The sequence below is a fragment of the Protopterus annectens genome, chromosome 12.part0, assembly GCF_019279795.1.
Source record: "Protopterus annectens isolate FY-2018-M chromosome 12.part0, PAN1.0, whole genome shotgun sequence".
Lineage (NCBI taxonomy): Eukaryota > Metazoa > Chordata > Ceratodontiformes > Protopteridae > Protopterus > Protopterus annectens.
The window spans coordinates 976844888-976864368 of NC_056746.1; the positions used below are offsets into that span (position 1 = coordinate 976844888).

The window sequence follows — 19481 nt, forward strand, 5'->3', positions numbered from 1 at the left end:
ATGCATGTATGCATTGTCCTAAATATGTGTGCAAGGGGCCTATGCTTTCAAAACAGCCCAAAGGTAAACTTATCCACCACTGGTCAGATGCATTTTCTTAGAATGTGGGTTTCCATGCTGTTTCACTGAATGTGATTTTACAGGGCAGAGAAGTTTTAATGCTAAGTCTGTTTTCATTGTGAGACTGTAATGTTTTATTAAGCAAATGTCTATCATTGTTTGTGCTATAAAAAAAGTTTTAAATTAAATCCAAATAATCACAGTAGAAGTAAAGCAGAAAACAGTGCACACATTACAGTGTTTATAGTAACTGGAGAGAAATAGTCAAGTAATGGGACACTGCTGCAGGGGGGATGGCTGTGTATGGGGGGGTCATGATCCATTACCCTGCCTAGGGCTCAATTTGACCATGATCCGGCTCTGCTCCCCAACCACAGACACACAGGGCACACTTCCACTGTTGCATACATCTAACATTTGCAGATATGACAAGGAGTATGTTCAACCATTTACACTTTAATTATACCACCCGCGAGGTCAGCCACATTTAGAACCAGAATTTGCATTGGGTAGGAGCTCAGCTGTGAAGTTAACTGGCTGAGAACCTACCATAACATTACAATGCTTTGTATTTCATCACTGTCATGACTTACACTGAGATGAATGAATCACTATGTGCACTGAAACATCCACAATGCTTGCTGTGCAATTTTAACTGATTTATTAAATACATTTTTTTAAATTAATATTTCTTGTGTTACTTTGCAATGACCGGGAGCATAGCTTTGCTATCATTTACAGTGCCCCACCCGCTTCAAATGCTATTTGCCTAGGTACTCTGCACTGTGTAGGAAGAGCAGTACTTGTGCCCCACCCACTGTGGACACTGTTACTTAAAGCTGCAGGTGGCTAAAAATTAAGCAAGGACCTGCAAGAGATGCTTTTTTTAAGGTTTCCATATTGCTGGCAACAGTATACTCATTTAGCCAAGAAATAAGGAATGCTATTTAAGATTTCAGTACTTTACAGTTAACCACAGTATACAGTTTTCTTGGTTATCCACACATAAAGAGATATGCCCTGGAGCTCTGGCTTCTGGGTTTGCACCCCCCTGCAAAAAATCCTGCAGGCCCCCTTGGCTCCACCTCCATTTTCAAGGAATGTGAGGCCTGTAAATCCCTGCATAACTTTTATGGTACACATCCAGTTGTCCAAGCTACACTGGAAGGATGGCAAGAATCATATAACTTGACTTGCAGAGGAAGTTTATTCCAGAACAACTGTTGATGATGGGTGATGGCTCGTCCTTCCATTCTCTTATTTATTTTTTTTATGTACGTTTAGCTGTATGGTTCCAGGTTTGCACTATTCAACCTACCAAGAAAAAGGAGGCCAAGGATAGCAGGATCCTACGGCACAGTAAGCAAAACACAGATCTCCCCTTAGGAGTTTATAAGACACAGAGTAAAGGGCCAAGACTTCCACTCTCTCATGGTAACTAAGACTTTGAGACCTTTTTGATTAGGAACCACTGCAGCATTTTGATTTTTTTTTCTGTGTTTAGTGAGATACATGCCAAAGGGTGTGTTATGTTGAGTAACAGGTGAGACCAATGCAGAAAATAAGGGAACAATGACTTTCTTAGATTTGGAAGAGATGCCTTTGGCAATTAGCTATGAAATATAGAAGGGATATCACAATTACAATAGTCATATTGTAATCAAAGGAGAGGGAACTGTCTACCCAGATGCCCAAATATGTAATCAATGTCTTGCTTGATAACAGGGTACTCTCAGTGCTGTAAGTTGCATTAATTAGTTGTTTCCTGAAGTGGATAATACTACATTTATTCATGTTTAGTTTCAGCCCTTGTTCTAAACACCACGTGTTAACTCATGTTAGTTCATTTTGAAAGGCAAATATATCTTCAGGGGAGTTGATAGCTTTGTCTGTTTATAGTCATCAGCAAATCTGGTTAACTATAGATCATTGTTAACAGTTTTTAAGCCAGAAAAATAAACAATGAACAAGAGGGGACCAAACATAGATCTCCATGGGAAACCACTAATCACCTTCTGTTTGAAGAGGCATCACTCATTGAAAATGTGCATTCTGTCCTTGAACCACTGGGCTATCTTCTCACTACATAGGGATCAGTGTTTAAGGCTGTTTGCTTATGAACAATTCCATCATGTTGCATGGTGTCTAATGCCTTCACCAGACCATGATAGGCAGCATGAACTATCCACACTCCATCACTAGACTGACATTCACAAAGAAGATTACAAGATTTAGAAGGCACAATCTACCTTTTACAAAGAAAAATTGTTGCGGGTCTTGCCTAATGAGATTTTTGATATAATGATTTATGAGGTCAGTGATGGTGTGCTCCATGGCTTTACAGGACAGACTTGCAAGGCTGAGAGGTCTGTAATTTCCAGGATCCATGGTGAGTCCAGCTTTGTGGAGGGCCAACAGTCCACCAGGCTTTAGGGACATAGCCTATAGCTAGGCTTAGGTTAAACATTTTAAGGAACGGTCTGCAAGTGCAATTAGCCCAGTATATTATCAGGAACCATGGATGAAGTGTTTTTGGTCTTTGAATATACCTTGGTAGGAGGTGGAAGGGAATCAGGGATGACTGGAGTTTGTATGGGAGTTGGCAGGAGGGAGGGAGATGGAAGTGGGTGGGTTTGCATAATGGTTAAGGTCTTTACCTTATAAACACAAAGGACAGGGCTTGATTCTGACCTCAGTTTTTTGGCTAGACTTAAAATGGCCCTTAAGGGCAGTTAGCCTAATACTAACCTATGATCCTATGAACCTATGAGTTTCAGGTAAGATGTAAGTAGCAGTCATTTACTAGTATGTTTGCAATATCATTTGAGTTGTGTGGGAGGCTTCTTGTGGAAAAGTTAAAAAACAATGTTGTGAATTATTTCTTAGTTTTATAATATAGCTGAAAAAGAACTTATAGTTATTTGCTTCGCATGCTAGCCTCAGTTCATGTGATGCTTTGTTGGTCCTTATAGTGGCCTTCAGTTTCTTAATGAGTTTTTTTATACTATAGTTATACTACAGTTTTATACTATTGACTTGCTAAAGAGTTATAGCCTTACTTGGTAATTTATCTTTTGTATGAAAGCCAGGAATTTTACATGATCATCCGGTAGCATGAATAGGGATTGATAACAAAGCTGTAAGTTAAAAGTTTGACTTCTGTAAGTTTATCTTGAGTTCTAAGAGCACACTTGGGCGTCTCAGCAGATCAGTCTAGAATGGATTTAGTCTCAGACAAACACCAAGATGATAATGCAGTTTACAGTGGATCTTGAGACATGGTAGGCACAAAACCCAGGCAATCAGGGGGAGTGCTTTTCTTACATTTGAACCATATCTTGATAACTGTACATACCTGGGCATGTCCCAGATGCAGAAGTGCCTCAAGATCGGGCAGTTTGTTGTTAACATACCAGGCATTAAGAAGAGCCACCTTGATGTTGTCCAGTTTGAGATTAGATGTATATGTTAAGTTGGGATATTAATTAGATGAATTTAGCCTAAAAAAAGCACAATGTGGGCAGCAAAGGAATGAAAGATATAAGTCCTTTGCAAAACAAATTTGACAGTCAATCATCTTACCCCAGAACAATACGTATTGGATCCCTCTTGAAAGACACCAGCTAATTGTTGAAACAATTCCTTTGAATCAGACGTTAAACCAAGGCTTCATCTTCCTGAGGAGGTGATAGCTCAGGTGGATGTAAAATAACCCATGGCATCTTTTGAAAAAGTAGGGAAAGTTCCCTGATGCCCTGGCCAAATTTCTATTCCGGTATAAATACCACCACAGGTCTCAATTGAAAAGAGGCCCTAGTGCAACTAACCTGGTTAACAAATGGATAAATAAGTAAAATAATCTTTTCCTCATATTTAGGCATCATTCTTGGTGAAGGGAGGATCCCACTCATAATCAATGACTTGCCCTTGTCTGATGCTTGCATAGCACTTTCTAACATGTCCCTCAGTTTTGCAAGACATATAATTTGCTCCCACATGAACTAATATCATATTGCATTCATACTTACTGGTTAAGAGAGTTTTGTGAGCCCTTCTTATGTCAGCAATCCTGGTTCCTGAGTGGCAATTAAAACTAACACTGTCCTTATTCACCCTAGTGAGCATGTATTCTGTATGTCTAACAATGGGGTCACCAATCACTAATACATTCCCCAATGCCAGTTAAAGAATGCTAGGCATAGGAGTGATTTGTTGTCTGTGAATTGTTTTTGTGGAGGTGCATGGTGTGGAGGTACTGGGGAGCTTATTCTTTTTTTTTTTTTAAAAGAAGCATCTTTATTAAATTATCATGTATAACAAAGGCCATGTTACATTTATATAAATGGCAATAAACCAAAGTGACACAATCTCAGTTGCAAACATTATACATTCCAAACTGTTTGATACAACTGTAGCTGCAAACATTATACATTATTTTTAACATATCCAATCATTGTTAGTCAACCATTACACAGCTAATTCAAATGCTGCCTTCTTTTAAACCTGTTTTCTCCTCTGCATGTGTTGATCCCACAGTACCCATTTTTTTCCTATGTAATTTTCTCCTACCCTTTTGTAAAGATCACAGTTCCAGGTGTTTTAACTCTGTTACTATCTTCACTACTTCTAATATAGTTGGATTAGACTTCAATTTCCATTTTCTAGTAATTGCTTTTTTGGCAGCCATCATAATTGGACTCAGCATGGCTTTACTATGTCTAGGCAATTCCAAATTTGTATAATAGCTCAAAAAATAATCTCCCTAGTCACTCCAACTTGCTTACCCTGCATCTCTGACAGAGCAGTCTGCAGGGAATCTTTAAAGTCTACCAACTCATTACACTCCCAGAAAATAATGTTACCAGTTACCTCTTTTTGCCCCATCACACCTCCAGCATTTGCTGTCTACCTGAGGAAAAATTCTTTGAAGTCTGCTTGAGGTGTAAAAATGCCTATGTAAGCACTTTCAGGCAAAGATCTGAAATCTTCTAGATTTTGTTGCATATTTGGGAGACATACATATATTCCCCCATTGTTTCTTTGTGACTTGCTTATCTAATCTTTCTTCCCAATCATTCTTAACCTCTTCTGATTCTTATAGTTATCATGCAATATTTTATATGCTCTACTAATTATTCCTTTTTTAATGACAAATTTGTTCTAGATTCTACTAAAAACTCTACCAGTGCTAGTGTTTTGTTTATGACCCCCCCCCCCATTTCTTTTTCTTTGTCTATACTCTGATTATCAATCTTTGATATGGAAGGCAATCTTTAGCCTACAGTCCAAATAAGTTCTTGGCATCTTCACATTCTATTATCTTTCCGTCTCTAGTTATTTGCTCCCAGTACCTTGTTTCCTTTGCCAGTTTTCTCCAATACATTCCCATCCCCTGTTGTCTGTATACCTAACTGCAGTCATCCCTATCGGCAGAATCTCCGTTCTCCAGTTCCATGTTAGCTTAGTTCTCAGAACACTTTCTGCTACTTTATGAATATAATATTTTGTATGATCATTGTTGTTCTCTTTTAAGGTCTGACTCTAAAATCCCAGTCTCGCCCTGTTACGTGAGCTTCCCTCCTGTTTCATCATATCCATTTCCACTTTGAGTTAAAGTTTTCTGCTTCTGCTATGTATAGCAGCCTTACCTGTGTTGCTCTAAAATACCCCTTCAACTCCGGTAATCCCAATCAGCCCTGTTCTATTGAAACAATAAGGTTATCCCACTTGACACTTGCTGTCTTCCCCTCCCAGATAAATTCCTTCAGCTCCTTAGTAATTGCTATCTACATCTTCTCTGGTTGATAAAAATATGCCTGACCACTATATAAGACTAAAGGAACTAAAAACATTTTAACTGCTTGTATCTTACTGTTAATAGCCATATAACAGAGCTTCCATTTTCTCAATTTTTGAATCATCTTTTGTTTAGTCTCTTCCCACATATCCTTAGCTGCCACACCAGTACCATTTTTAATCCATACACCTAAATACTTCATTTTTATCATGTTCTTATAAATATGGATATTGCTGAACCACTTCATATGGGGGTACATAATTTGCTGCTATTGCTTTTGTTTCATTAATTTCATATCCCAAAAAGGTTTGAAACTATCTCAATATGTTCCACAACACTGTAATGTCTCTTTCTGGTTTTGTCAGGTTTAAAATAATGTCATCTGCAAACAGAGCCAGCTTTTCTTGACTACCATACCAATTATATCCCTGAATTTCTGAGTCCCTTATTTTCTTTGCCAGTGGTTCTAAATTTAATGCTAATAAATGGGAGAGAGGACATCCCTGCCTGGTACCCCTGCTTAAGCAGAGATTATCAGAGAGGATCCCACCCACTTTAGTTTTCACCTCCAATCCTTCATATATCCTCCTAATCAACCTTATAATTTTATAAGAGAATGCAAATGCTTCCATTGCTCTGCTTATGAAATCCCAGCTTACTCTGTGAAATGCTTTCTCTGCATCAAGACCCACCAGCAACAGTGGTATTTTTTTACATTCTGCTTCCCTCTGGATCATCACTGTTCTGTTTATGTTGTCAAATGCTTGCCACCCCTCCACAAAACCACATTGATCCATATCTATCCATTTTGGCATCACCTTTGCCATTCTTTTAGCCATTCTAGACATAAACACTTTATAATCTTGATTTAGTATTGAAATGGGTCTGTATCAAGCTGAATCAGATGGATTTTTATCCTTTTTAGGTAGTACAGCAACTACCAGTTTCTTCCAGGATGTTTTGTTTTATATTTGTTGACTGGGTTTGTCCAACTGCGCTGAGTAGCCCTTTATAAGTGGAGGCCCGGGGTGAAAAGCGCCACAGTTTTTACAGTTTTAGAAATTAGGAGTATCAGCCAGTTACAATGTACACATATAATGAAATACAGTTTTACAGAAAATTATAGTGGAAAATCATAATAAAAGAAGTTATGCGGGCAGGCTGCAAGCTGGGAAAGGGATACCTTCAATGTTGGTAGTACTTCTCTTAAAATACTGTTAAACAAAACCTTCTAAATCTTCATTTCCCTCCTACCTTCCAAACTGCACAGGAATAAAATCAATCCTGGAGACTTTCCTGTAGACTGGTTATACATCACCATTTTATCTCATCTCCTCCTATCCTGTTAGTAATTAAACCCCCTGTCACCCTAGCCTTGGCATATTTAATTATTCCATAAACATTTCCATTTGTACCTTTTATTGACTTCCACATTTCTCTGCTTTATACAGACTTTCATAGAATTTCTGAAACATTTCTAATACTTCTACATGATTCCTGCTTATCTTCCTTGTAATAGGCTCCCTGAGCTTGGTGACAGCCCTTTCTACTTTCTGAGTCATGCTAAAAGTTTGTGTGCTCCAGTTATCATCAAAAAACAGTTGCTGAACAGCAGTCTTTCTAAACTCATGCATATTATACAGGTAGTCCCTTATTTTCTGTTTAGCATTCTGTAGCTGCTCCTCGTCTTATTTTGTGGGGGAGCTTATTCTTCTACCTCATCTTAAGAGTTCTAGGAGACTTTGGTAAGGATTTTTGTTGGCAACAGTGTAAGACATTTTTGTGTTGTCAGTAGGTGGACGGTGCATTTCTATGAGTGGGTGGGTAGTGTAATGATGTAATACTCACTGCAGGCTGCAAGCTGGGAAAGGGATACCTTCAAGTTTACTAGGTATTTGCACCTCTCAAACAGCATCTACAAGGCTGATGTTGACTAATTCTGTCAGTGGTATGAGTAATTTCCTACACTGCCTTAGGATACCAAATGCTAGAAGGCTAATATTGGGAGGGCAGCTGGTAGGTTCTCTCTCCAAGATGTCCAGTGCTATTGAGTAATAAATCCTAAAAGGGAAATAAACAATGACTGAGGGAATATTATCACAAATGAGAAGTTATAGGGAGTGAGTAATAACAAAGTGGTGGACACCTGGATTAAAAGGGTGAAAAACAACACTTCTTAGGTCTCTTTATTGAGTAATAAATCCTAAAAGGGAAATAAACAATGACTGAGGGAATATTATCACAAATGAGAAGTTATAGGGAGTGAGTAATAACAAAGTGGTGGACACCTGGATTAAAAGGGTGAAAAACAACACTTCTTAGGTCTCTTTAGAAAAGCAATGTGCAGTAAATTACCGCTTAGAGCAGATCAACACTAGTAGAATTAGACTTCAGAATCATGCCTAGAGCCTACAATGTGAAGGAAGACATTTGTTAGATTATCTTGTATGATTTACTTTCAAATGCACATAGCTGAGCAAATATACATCATCTGGGAGCATGGAGAAGGACTAATAAGCTGCAAATTTGATTGAAAAAGACAGCCTCTCCGGTATCTCGGAAACAGGGCAAATCTCAGGTGAACATGATGCTCTTTACAATCTCTCCATGAGACTGTTATACAATGTAGCTAATGGGCAGTGAGAGTGACTGGAGCAAACATCATCATGGGGTGCCATGCCTGGCTTTGACTCTCTGATTTTTGTGGGCAGATTTAAGGTGTCCTTTGTCAATGGATCCTCACTGTGTAGACCAAAAGTCAAAGAGAAGCTTCAGAAGAGTGATAAGGAAAGTAAGACACTGTCTGCCCTTGGAGTACAATTTGATACACCTCAGTGACACTATAATAGAATCAGAAGGGTTCTAAGTCACATTAGTTCAAATAATCTCAGCATCCACACTTTTGCTGCTCTTCTGATAGAGATGGCCACAACAAAGGAGGCCTCTTCAATGGATGCTGCCCTAGGAGAAGGGTTAGTCTGCTCAAACAGGGATTTAGAGGTCCCTTCTCTGGAAAGCAATCTCAATGCCCCTGAAAGGTTGCCTGGCTACTCTCTTCCGGAGACAGATGGGGGCCAATTATCTCTTCACTCAGACGTGTGAATGGCCATCATGCAAGACAAATTGGTGAGGAGAATAATATCTGGAGGATATATAATTTCCTTTCTTCAACCCAAAACAACAATCTCTGCCCTCCCAAATTGTCCACCATTCCAGTGGAGGGCAGCACAAAGAGAGATTGCTAATGTAGTAGGGAAAAAAAGGCCTTCTGAGTGACCCCATCAGCCCAGAAAGGGTTCAGGTTCTAGCCTAGATTCCTTTTCGGTTCCAAAGAAAACAAGTGTTCTCAGGCCAATCCTAGATGTAATAAGCCTAACTTAGTATGGAAAAAGGACCCCATTCAGGACAGTCATGGTGCAAGTATTTTACCCTGTAGGTAGGCAAATGAGTGGATGTCCTAAGTAGACCTTTGGGGTGTTTATCTCCATATCAGAATTGTCAGAGTCCAGAAAGTGTTTATGCTTCCAGCTGGGGGCTGATCACTTCCAATTTTGGGCCTTACTCTTCAGACTCATCACAGCCCCCTGTTTTTTTACCAAATATATGGCAGTAGTTTCAGCTCATCTTCACCTCAAAGGAATCTACATATTCACATATCTAGACAAGTTGGCTCATAGCTGCTGTAAAACAAGGAACCCTTTCTAACTGCCAGAGATTGATTACTTCATTTGTGCCTGTCATTAGTTATCTCTGTAAACATGAAAAGAATCTCAGCTTCAACCACCTCAGGTGCAGGTTTTCATTGATTTCTATATGGATACAAAATCTTGCATAGAAAAGTTGCCACACAAAAGACTCCTATCTTTAAGAACAACATTACCACTTTGGTAGCTTATCGCTCTCCATTTAGGGGTTCTAGTACTAAAAGTTCTCAGATTGATGGCATCTTCCATCTTCCTAATCTCTCATGCAAGACTTTATATGAGGGTACTTCAGTGGGCTGTCAATGTACAATGGTCTCACTATCCAGCAATATGATTATCCCAATCCACCTGTCATCAGTCTGCAGGCAGTAGCTAAACTTGTGACTAAGCTATCTTGTATTTCTGCTAGGAACTGCTGTCTAGGTTGGTCATCATTTTGAGGGAAGAATAGTCAAATGAACTTGGATACTTCGCATCAACATCCTGGAAAAGTGGGTGTTTCTCCTTGTGCTGCAGTCCTTTCAGGACTGCCTTCCCCAAGTGTGATCACCATTCACTCAACCAACATGTCAGTAGTGTGGTACAACAAAAAGCGGATGAGGGGGGGATTAGAGCACACACCCCTATAAAGAGAGAGACTATGAGAGTATGGCAATGACTGATATCATCTCAGCAATATCTTATAGCAGTGTACTTTCTGGGATGAGTCAACAACCTAACAGACAGTCTCAGCATATTCATTCTAATACCTCACTATCAGTCTGTTAGCCTTACAGTAGCTCAATAGATCTTCCATTACTGGAGCCAGCATTGTCATGATCTTTTTGCTACCCTTTTCAAAACCAAATGCAGAAGCTACTTTGCCCTCATCCTTCCACAGCCTCAGCCACCAAGGAATACTCTGGTCTGTCAGTGGCCTCCTGGACTTTTCTCTGCCTTTTCTTCTCTTCTCTTGTGATCATAATGTATCTGTATAAAACCTCTCTGTGCAATGCTATGGTTATCCTTATTGCAAGTATTGTTCCCCTTTACTGAAGCTTCATCTGAAGAAGCAGCCATGACTTCTCATTTCACACTTGGATCTTTTATCTCGCCTATCTGGTAACCCCCACCCAGGAATCCACTCCCTGAAGGTGGCCAAATGGTTTCTCCAGTTCCATTAATGCCCTCTGATCCTGGTACTTCTCAAAGAGTGGCCTAATTCTTACATCTTCTCAGAAAAAATCTACCAAAGCAAATGGAGAAGTTTCTCCATTTAGGCCTCTAACCAAAGTCTGGACCCTTCTCTACCCCCATTCCGATTGTCCTTCAGTTCCTTTCATCTTTGTTTAATGCTGGTTCCAGTTATTCCACAACCAAGGAGCAGTTAGCAGCCATCTTTAACTTTCACTCATGATTTACATTTTCTGTTAAACAGTGCAAAAACTGTGCAATGCATTCCTCAAGGGAACCCTCCTCTTGTGTCTCCCCACCAAGGATCCAACACCTCTGTGGGACCTCAACTTCTCATTAGAAATGTTAAGATCTAATTGTGTCCGTTTTCATTCATTCATTCCTCAACAGATGGGTTTCGATCCGACACTCGGATGTGACTCGACCGTTACACTACCTTGTGGCCACCAACAAACTCTCAAGCTCTTTTCCTACCCATAATGCACTATGCCTAACATCCCTGAGGTCTCATTTCCCACTTTTGCTTCTAGACATAGCTGTCTTTGCTTTAGGGCTACTTCATTGAGTTAAGTAAAAATTTTCAAACTTGTTCTTCAAACATTTATTTTTTGATAACTTTCCTTCTTCGTTAAAAGGTTTATTCCTTTTCCCGATTGTCTCTCGCCTTTATATACCCTTCTACACTTTGATACATTAGATAGTGTAGTCTTGCTATCATTGTTGGTAGGCCTTTCCTACCCCTTTCTTTTCCGATTTTGTAGTTGAACTTTTCTCCCATAAAAAAAAATAAAATATGCTAGCTTATTTTTCTGACTTTTCTTTTCTAGTGGCAGCATTTCGATATTCACTGTCCAGATATTTAAGATGGATATTTTGAGCCTTCTGTTAATATTTGGTTTAAAAGCTTTCATCTTTAATGATGTCTGATAAAGGCTTCAAAAATGTGAGAAATGTGTGCAGAAGATGCCATTTTTGGATGGCCATACCTTGTGTGTTTACTGGTAGGGTCTGAGCACTTAGACCAAAATTGACATTTGCAGTAGGTTCAACCCCAGAGCTTTGAAAGAAAGAAGAAACAAGTTGATATTAAAGGCTTTATTGCCAACTCCTCTCTCTCAGGCCATCTCTGGAGTTCAGTCTCCCAAGGCAAAATACAAGGACCGTTCAAAACAGTCCAAATCTTCAGATTCCACAGGCATCTACTTCATCAGAACCAAAGAAAAAGAAGTCAGAATTGGATCCAACATCTCTTGGGATCTGACCATCCTCAGATCTGATCAGATATCTTGCAAGTCGTACCTGTGATCTGACAAAACATACTATGGATTCCAAGTCCCAGATCCTAAATCATTGCTACATACTGTATATTCACCCAGCGTGGATCTGCTGCTGTCCAGGGTGCCCTACCCTTTTTTGGAGCGGCACTCTTAAATCTCCTTCAGTGGTGTCCTGTCATTCCTCCAGAAATCTCATGGAGGCATATTTTTAAAGGAAAATGAAATCCTTCATGGAGCAATTTCAGAAGGGAGTCCTCATGGTTCCTACCCCTTCAGGTGAGGAACACAGTCCATCTACTACTCCACTGATAACAGCTCCTTCTCTGACCCAGCCTGTGGTGTTAGAGTCCTCAGATCTGAGTGTTCCAAGCCCTTCTGGGTCAGATCCAAAGACACCACTGTCTTCAGCTCTGACTGTTACTCTGAATGCATTGGGCATGATGTCTTTGGATCTGGATGACTCTCGGAGCAGATGCGTACAGGTGGATCTGAGGGGATAGGATTGATTCTAAGGCTTTTGGTGCTGTCTCTTCCTCTCAGAGATTCTGCATTGGATGGCTCTTGGAGTGAAGGGAAGTGGAGGGCCAGACACTTGCTCTCTCATCTCTGTTGACTTCCTTCTCTCCTGAGGCATCTGCTTTTGAGGTTGTGAAGAGGGTTTTTCTCAGCTCCGGTAAGTCAGATGGGTCCTTCCCGTTGGATCCATCCTTGACATCTCAGCTGATCTTGCACCATGACCCTCAGAATTCTATTCCATGGGGACAGCCAGTCCAAATCTTCCAGACCACCCAGCCAGGTATTGTCATCTCTTCTGATACTTCTCCGGATCATCCCACTGAAGAAGTTCCTAGGAATAAGATGTGCAAGAGGAAGCACTTGGACTCACCCCAAGAGTCTGTCACCAAGGATACTGGCTTTAATGAGGGAGAAGGGTCTCCCAGATTACCACCCGATGACTCATTTGGCGACATCCTTGAGATTCTTAAACAGAAGAGTGGTTGGTCTGCCGAAACCCAACTCCTGAGGAGTCAGTATTTCTGGAAGCTTTCAGGACTGGCTTCCTGGGTTACTTCACCCACTGATAAACTTATTGATTTGGTTTCTAAATAGGTGTGGAAGGAACCTAATATGACTGAGCCAATCCCCAAGAGATCAAACATGATTCTGGCTTCACCGGTAGGAAGCGAACATTGGAGTAAAGGGGTACCAGATGATGCAATGGTCATAGCAGCAGCTATAAAGAAAGAACTCACAGAACAGAGTTCTGCTGTCTATCTCCCAATACAGAATCTAGGGTACTGGACAGATTTGGGAAGCGAGTTTATGCTTCAGTGACATTTGCTCTCCATTCGCTGAACTACTTGGCACACTTGACGAGATTGCAAAGGGATTTGATTAAGGAACTTTCAAACTCCCTTTCAGGGGCCACTGCTGTGGGGGCTCAAACATATGTGGCCTCACAGTTGGCTGCACTTCAATCTATTGCAAATTCACCCATGAAGCTCATCTTGCATACTGCACAAGGCACCTCAAGGCCCACGGGTCCTGATATTTCCATCAGGAGGCATGCCTGGATGAATCTGTGTGATTTTTCAGAGCCCTTCAAGTCATTTTTCATCAATGCTCCCTTTAACAGTTTTTATTTATTTGGCACCACAGTAAAAGATGAACTCTCCAGGTGTGAGAAAGATGAGAAGACCCTGTCTACAGTGGACATACATTTTTCAACCCTCAATGTACCTTTTCTAGGAATCAATGGGGAGGTTGAAAGATGTGGTTCAGGAAATCTTAGGGTCCTTTCCAGGACACGTGGCGGTAGTCCCCCCCAGAGGCAGAGGGGGTAGCGATAATGGCACAAGATGCCCCTGTGACAGAGAAGGCCCACAAAACTGAGGGTCTAGAGATACCTTTTCCGACAGACCTTTTTAGCGCTCTTGAAGGGAGGCCTGATTGCCTTTCTCTGGAGGCAATCAGAGGTCACTTATCTCTGCACCAGGAAGCCTAAACATAACAAAGGGCACCTGAGTGCAGCAAATCATTTCTAGAGGTTATATTATTCCCTTTTCCCTAACAGGTCTGTTGCCCAGGAAAATCCCCGATGTCCCATCCAGTTAGAGGGGAAGCAGCAGCACTAGAAATTCAATATCTGCCATAAAGAGAGTCGTCCAACAGGTCCCTTCAGACCAAATAGAATATGGAACTTATTCAAGATTCTTTTTAGTGCCAAAAAGACAGGGGAGTTCAGTCCATTCTGCCATTTCTGAGCAAGGACAACTGGATGTGCTCAATAGACCTTCAGGATGCATACTGTCACACAAAAATGGACAGGTGATCCAGAAGGTACTTGTGCTTCCAGCTGGGAGACTGTCATTACCAGTTCAGAGCACTGCCCTTTGGCCTCACCACAGCCCTCAGGGTGTTCACCAAATGTAGGGCAGTAGTAGCAGCTTACTTGAGACTGCATGGATTCTGGGTGTTTCGTACTTAGACGACTGGGTCATTATCGCTCCAACCAGGCATCAACTGGTACAAGCATGAGATTAAGTGTTGCAGACGTGCACATCCTTTGGAATAACCATCAATTACAACAAGTCATAATTACAACCGACTCAGACATTGGAATTCATAGGAGCAATGTTCAACACAGTATCTATGGTAACATCTCTTCCTCTTTTGAGAGCACAAACAATAAGAAATCAAGTCAAAAAATAATTTACAGTAACAGAATTTCAGCCCAGTTGATTCTGTAAGCTCTGGGGTCAATGTCAGTGGCAATAATTTTAGTTCTCTCAGCAAAATATCACATGAGAATAATGCAATGGATGCTACAAACACAATTGGCAGTTCTCTCTCAACCCATGTCGACAAAGATAAGAATAACTCCGGTATGCAAGCAGTATCATTCCAGGTAGATGCAGTCATAACAGCTATTACAAGGTCATCCTTTCATTCTCCCTCAGCCCAAGGCCATAGTGTCCACAAACACTTCCCAGACTGGAGGGGGGGGGTATTTTCTGGGGAAGATGTCCAAGGCACTTGGTCCCCTGAAGAGTCAAGCTTTCATATCAATGTTCTGGAAATGAGAGTGGTGCTTTTGGCATAGTAAGTATTCCAAAACACTCTTCCTGTTGGAACAATTGTGATGCAACCAGACAGCATGTCAGTAGTTTTGTGCACAAACAAACAAGGGGGAACCAGATCTTGCCTCTGTGTCACGAAGGGTGTGCCAATAGTCAATTTCTTCCAACTGCTTTAAAATTGCAATGCATATTCCGGGGAAGTCCAACATGATGGCAGCCAGGTTGAAGAGCAAAGTCATCCTCATTGCACCTTATTGGCCTCAACAGATTTGGTTCCCCTTCCTTTGGCTTCATCTTCTGTGCCTACCTTGGATTCTGGATCCAACTCCAGACCTTCTGTCTCATCCGACAGGCATGGTTCACCCGGACATCTGAAATCTCAAAATGACTGCATGATTTCTCTAATTCCATTAATAGCCAGGCAACCTATGCTTTCTTCACCTGTCCATTCTGTACTGTTATCTTCCCGTAAACCTTCTGTGAGGAAACTCTACAAAAGTAAATGGAAAAGATTTGTTTACTGGTCAGAACAGGATCAGGTAGACCCATTCTCAGCCTCAGTTAATTCTGTTCTTGAACTTTTAGCGAGTTTATTTAATGAGGGTGCTCATTTGACTATCAAATTTCAACTTGCAGCCATCTCTAACTTTCATGTGGAGTTTCAGAATTCCTCTCTGGCTTCCTCTAAACTGTGCAAAGCCTTTTTAAAAGTTATCCTTCTCCTTAGACCTCCTTATAAAGATCCTGTACCACCATGAGATTTCAATTTGGTACTGCAAGCCTTAACATGTTCCCCCTTTGAACCTGCAGCTAAATATGATTTAATTTTTTTGACCTGGAAAACTGTCGTCTTAGTTGCAATTACATCTGCTAGATTAATTTCAGAACTTCAGGCATTATCTTCTAAGCCCCCCATATTTGATTTTCCACAAGGATAGGGTCACCTTATATACCAGTGCTTCCTTTCAACCTAAGGTGGTGTCAGAATCCAGCATTAACCAAGCCATTAACCTGCCAGTGTTCTTCCTAAACTTTACAAACAAAGGAGAATATATGCTGTACTTATTGTATGTTCGTAGACAATAACATTTCTACCTGCACAGAATAAAAGAAATTAGAAAGATAGACCACCTGTTGGTTTCCTTTGCACATGTTGGGTGAATCAGTTGTAAAGGTAATCTAACTAGATGGTTGACAGACTGCATTTCATTTATCTGCAGCAAACTGAATTTCCCCTTACTTAAACCACTAAAGACTCATTCAACCAGCTCTATGGCTACTTGACTGTATTCCAGTCTAAAGCATCCATGGACAATATATGTGTGACTGCAACTTGGTCAAATCCTCATACCTTTATCACTCTTTACAGACTAGATCTGGTCTTTAACAGAAAAACAGCCTTTGGCTCGACCATACTCAGGAATATCCTCCTTTAGAGTCCACCCAGGAATTTAGGTAGCTGGGGATTGTATCCCATCCATTGAGAAATGAATAATGAATGAAAATTTACATCATCAGATAAAGAGGTTATGTACTTACCATAACATTCCATCTGTGTTGTCCATTTTCATTCTTCCTCTACTCCCCACCCTCCATCCCACTCCATTTCTCACAAATGACTTCTGGAGGAATGAGACTCTTGGAAACACCATATGTCCCTTGTGTTGAACTCCAGTTATGGCAATTCTTTTATAGTTGCGCTCTCTCTCAAGTTGTAAATAGGATATGAAAGATGTTGGGCATGGTGCATTGTGGGTATAAAAAGAGCTCAAGAGATTGTTGGTGGCCACAAACTAGTGTAACAGCAGAGTCAGAATGGAGTGTCGGATCAGAACCCATGTGTTGAGGAAGAATTAAAATGGACAACACAGATGGAACATTATGCTAAGTACATAGCTACTTTTTCTTTACTGGTTGAACCAGTATCTATGGCCGAACTTAATTTCATCCCCTGAAAAACTTTTTTCCTGTTAGCGATCACCTCAGAAGGAATTTCACAAATGCTTATACTTTCTTCCTTGGCTCTTTATTTAATTTATAACAAAGACAGCGTTTCACTAAGAACCAACCTATCCTTCATTCCAAAAGTTGCTTCAGAGTCCAATCTCAACCTACACATTCATCTTCCATTCTTATCCCCAAATTATTTGAACAGAAGCAAATTCCTTCTTCATACTTTGCATGTCCATAGTTACAGTTCAACCTTCACCATAAGAAATCTATCAGAAAACTTGCCAGTCCTTTATTTCCTTTACCTCCTCCAGACTTAGAGTGCAAGGTATCTAATATATATATATATATATATATATATATATATATATATATATATATATATATATATATATACAAGTCCAGATGGCTCTCAAAATGCATGACCTTTACTAATACCTTGAAAAGCAAGCCTATACCAATCAAGCCTAAGGCTTACTCAACTACATCTATGGCAGTATCCATCACCTTCCTCAGTTCTTCAGTGGCTGATACTTGAATTTCAGCAATCTGATCTGTGTTGCATACCTTTTCCAAGCATTACAAATCGTACATTTTCTCAAAATCTTGCGCCTCCTTTGGCTCTATGTCATCATTCCACAAAAAAACTTGGGTGTTTCAGATTCTTTCCCAAAGTCAATGCAGACAGATGGGATGGACCACAACACAGAAGTTATGTACTGGTCATAAGAATGGATCTTTTCCATCCCTAGTCTATCTGCTTCAACAACCTGCCCTTCTTTCCTTTCCATATTATTTCTATTCATATTTGGATGGCCTAGTTAGACCTATTTGAAGCCCATTATCCTCCATATGACTAACTCATATTCCCTACATCCTTTCATCTTCTAAAAAATATTGGCAAACTCGATCTGAGGCATGGCAGGGGGGCAGCTGAATTGCAGGAGTAAGAAAGGAGCTTGAGGTTTGAGAAGCTGGAAGACAGGAGCCAGATAAGATCCGCAAAGTAGCTTAATCTCATGCTTTGAAGCAGACTAGGGCTGAAAAGTATCCAGCATTATAGTAGGTACATACTTTCAGCTTTTCTCATGTCTGCATTGTTGTGCATTCTCAGAGTTGCGTGATTAGGGTGCAGTCTTCAAAAACATGTTTTTCCCTGATGGTTTAGGAATTCATGTAATTTTTTCACATCAGTTCCTGACTAATCAAGGGTCATTTCAATGAACTAACATGCTAACATATACACACACGTGTTTGTGAATATAGAAAAATAGAAAGATATGCAGAGGACAGAAAGAGTAAAAAAGATTCAATAGATTTTATTTCCATTACATGTATTTGAGTGGGTATTTTGACTACAATAAATTGCCAATGTGGAATCATTTTGAAAATCTAATATGTCTACTTTGTGTGTTATGCATACAGGGCATAAAGATGGTGCATCACAACAGATTAGAAGGTACACTATTTGAGGAGGTTATATCACCAGATTTCTACCAAGACATTTAAAAGTAGCATCTGAAGGTGTTAAAATAGAGTAGGGAGTCTGAGGTTGCTACATAAGAGATACCTGCATTCTTACTGAACATCATAGGATTCCTTGAAAGATAGTATAAAACAAACATATTGCTTATTGCCTTGCATCTGTTTAATACATGTCATCTAGTATGTAAGGTGTATGTTATTGCACTATTATATCTGTTGGATTTCTGTAAACTTTATGATTCAGGATTTCAACCCGCCCCAGAGCACATGGATGGAACAATGTAGTTAAACTGTACAGTACTCTCCATTTCACACTGCAAAATATGTCAGAGCAGTAGTTCACATGTGATGCTGCAATGAACAGAAATGCTTTATAATTGGTACCTCACTGCATGTGTTATACCCTATATAGCTGTATCAAAGTGTTTACCACTGAATGTTACAAAGGCTAGATTTTTGAAAGTAATAAATGTGAAGGAATTACATTAAAAATGTTAGTTATAATTTCTGGAGGTGTACAACATGTTACTTCTGAGATACTGTACATCAAACTCTTTATAACTGAGCACAACACTCCAAAAATTTCACAGTCCAAAAATTTCTCTGAAATGAAAGACTTTGGACCATAAACTGTATTTGAATTCTGAAACAGTGTCTAGCAGTGTATCAGAGCAGTTTTTTTCCAGTTATCAATACCATTGCATTACATTTACTGTAATGTTTAATGTTGCATACCACAGAGGGAGTATGATGCTGTAAAAGCATTAAAAGTCACATTTGCGATATAGATACAGATAGCAAAGGTGATGAACTTTTTACTGTATAATGTTGCTCGTAGTGGGATTTTATAGTTTTAGCAATATGCGATCCTGGCACAGAATACTTTTTGACTCCCAAAGTACTGCAGCTTAAAATGTCAACTTCTGCAGTATAGCTCCTGCAAATATCGAGGGAG

At 40.0% G+C, this 19481-nt stretch overlaps 1 protein-coding gene across 2 annotated transcripts in view; it reads left to right on the forward strand.

Moving 5' to 3' along the window:
- The window catches only part of LOC122816916 (protein FAM13A-like), a 1835067-nt gene that overhangs the window by 1535385 nt on the left and 280201 nt on the right, over positions 1 to 19481 (forward strand). The window lies entirely within an intron of this gene.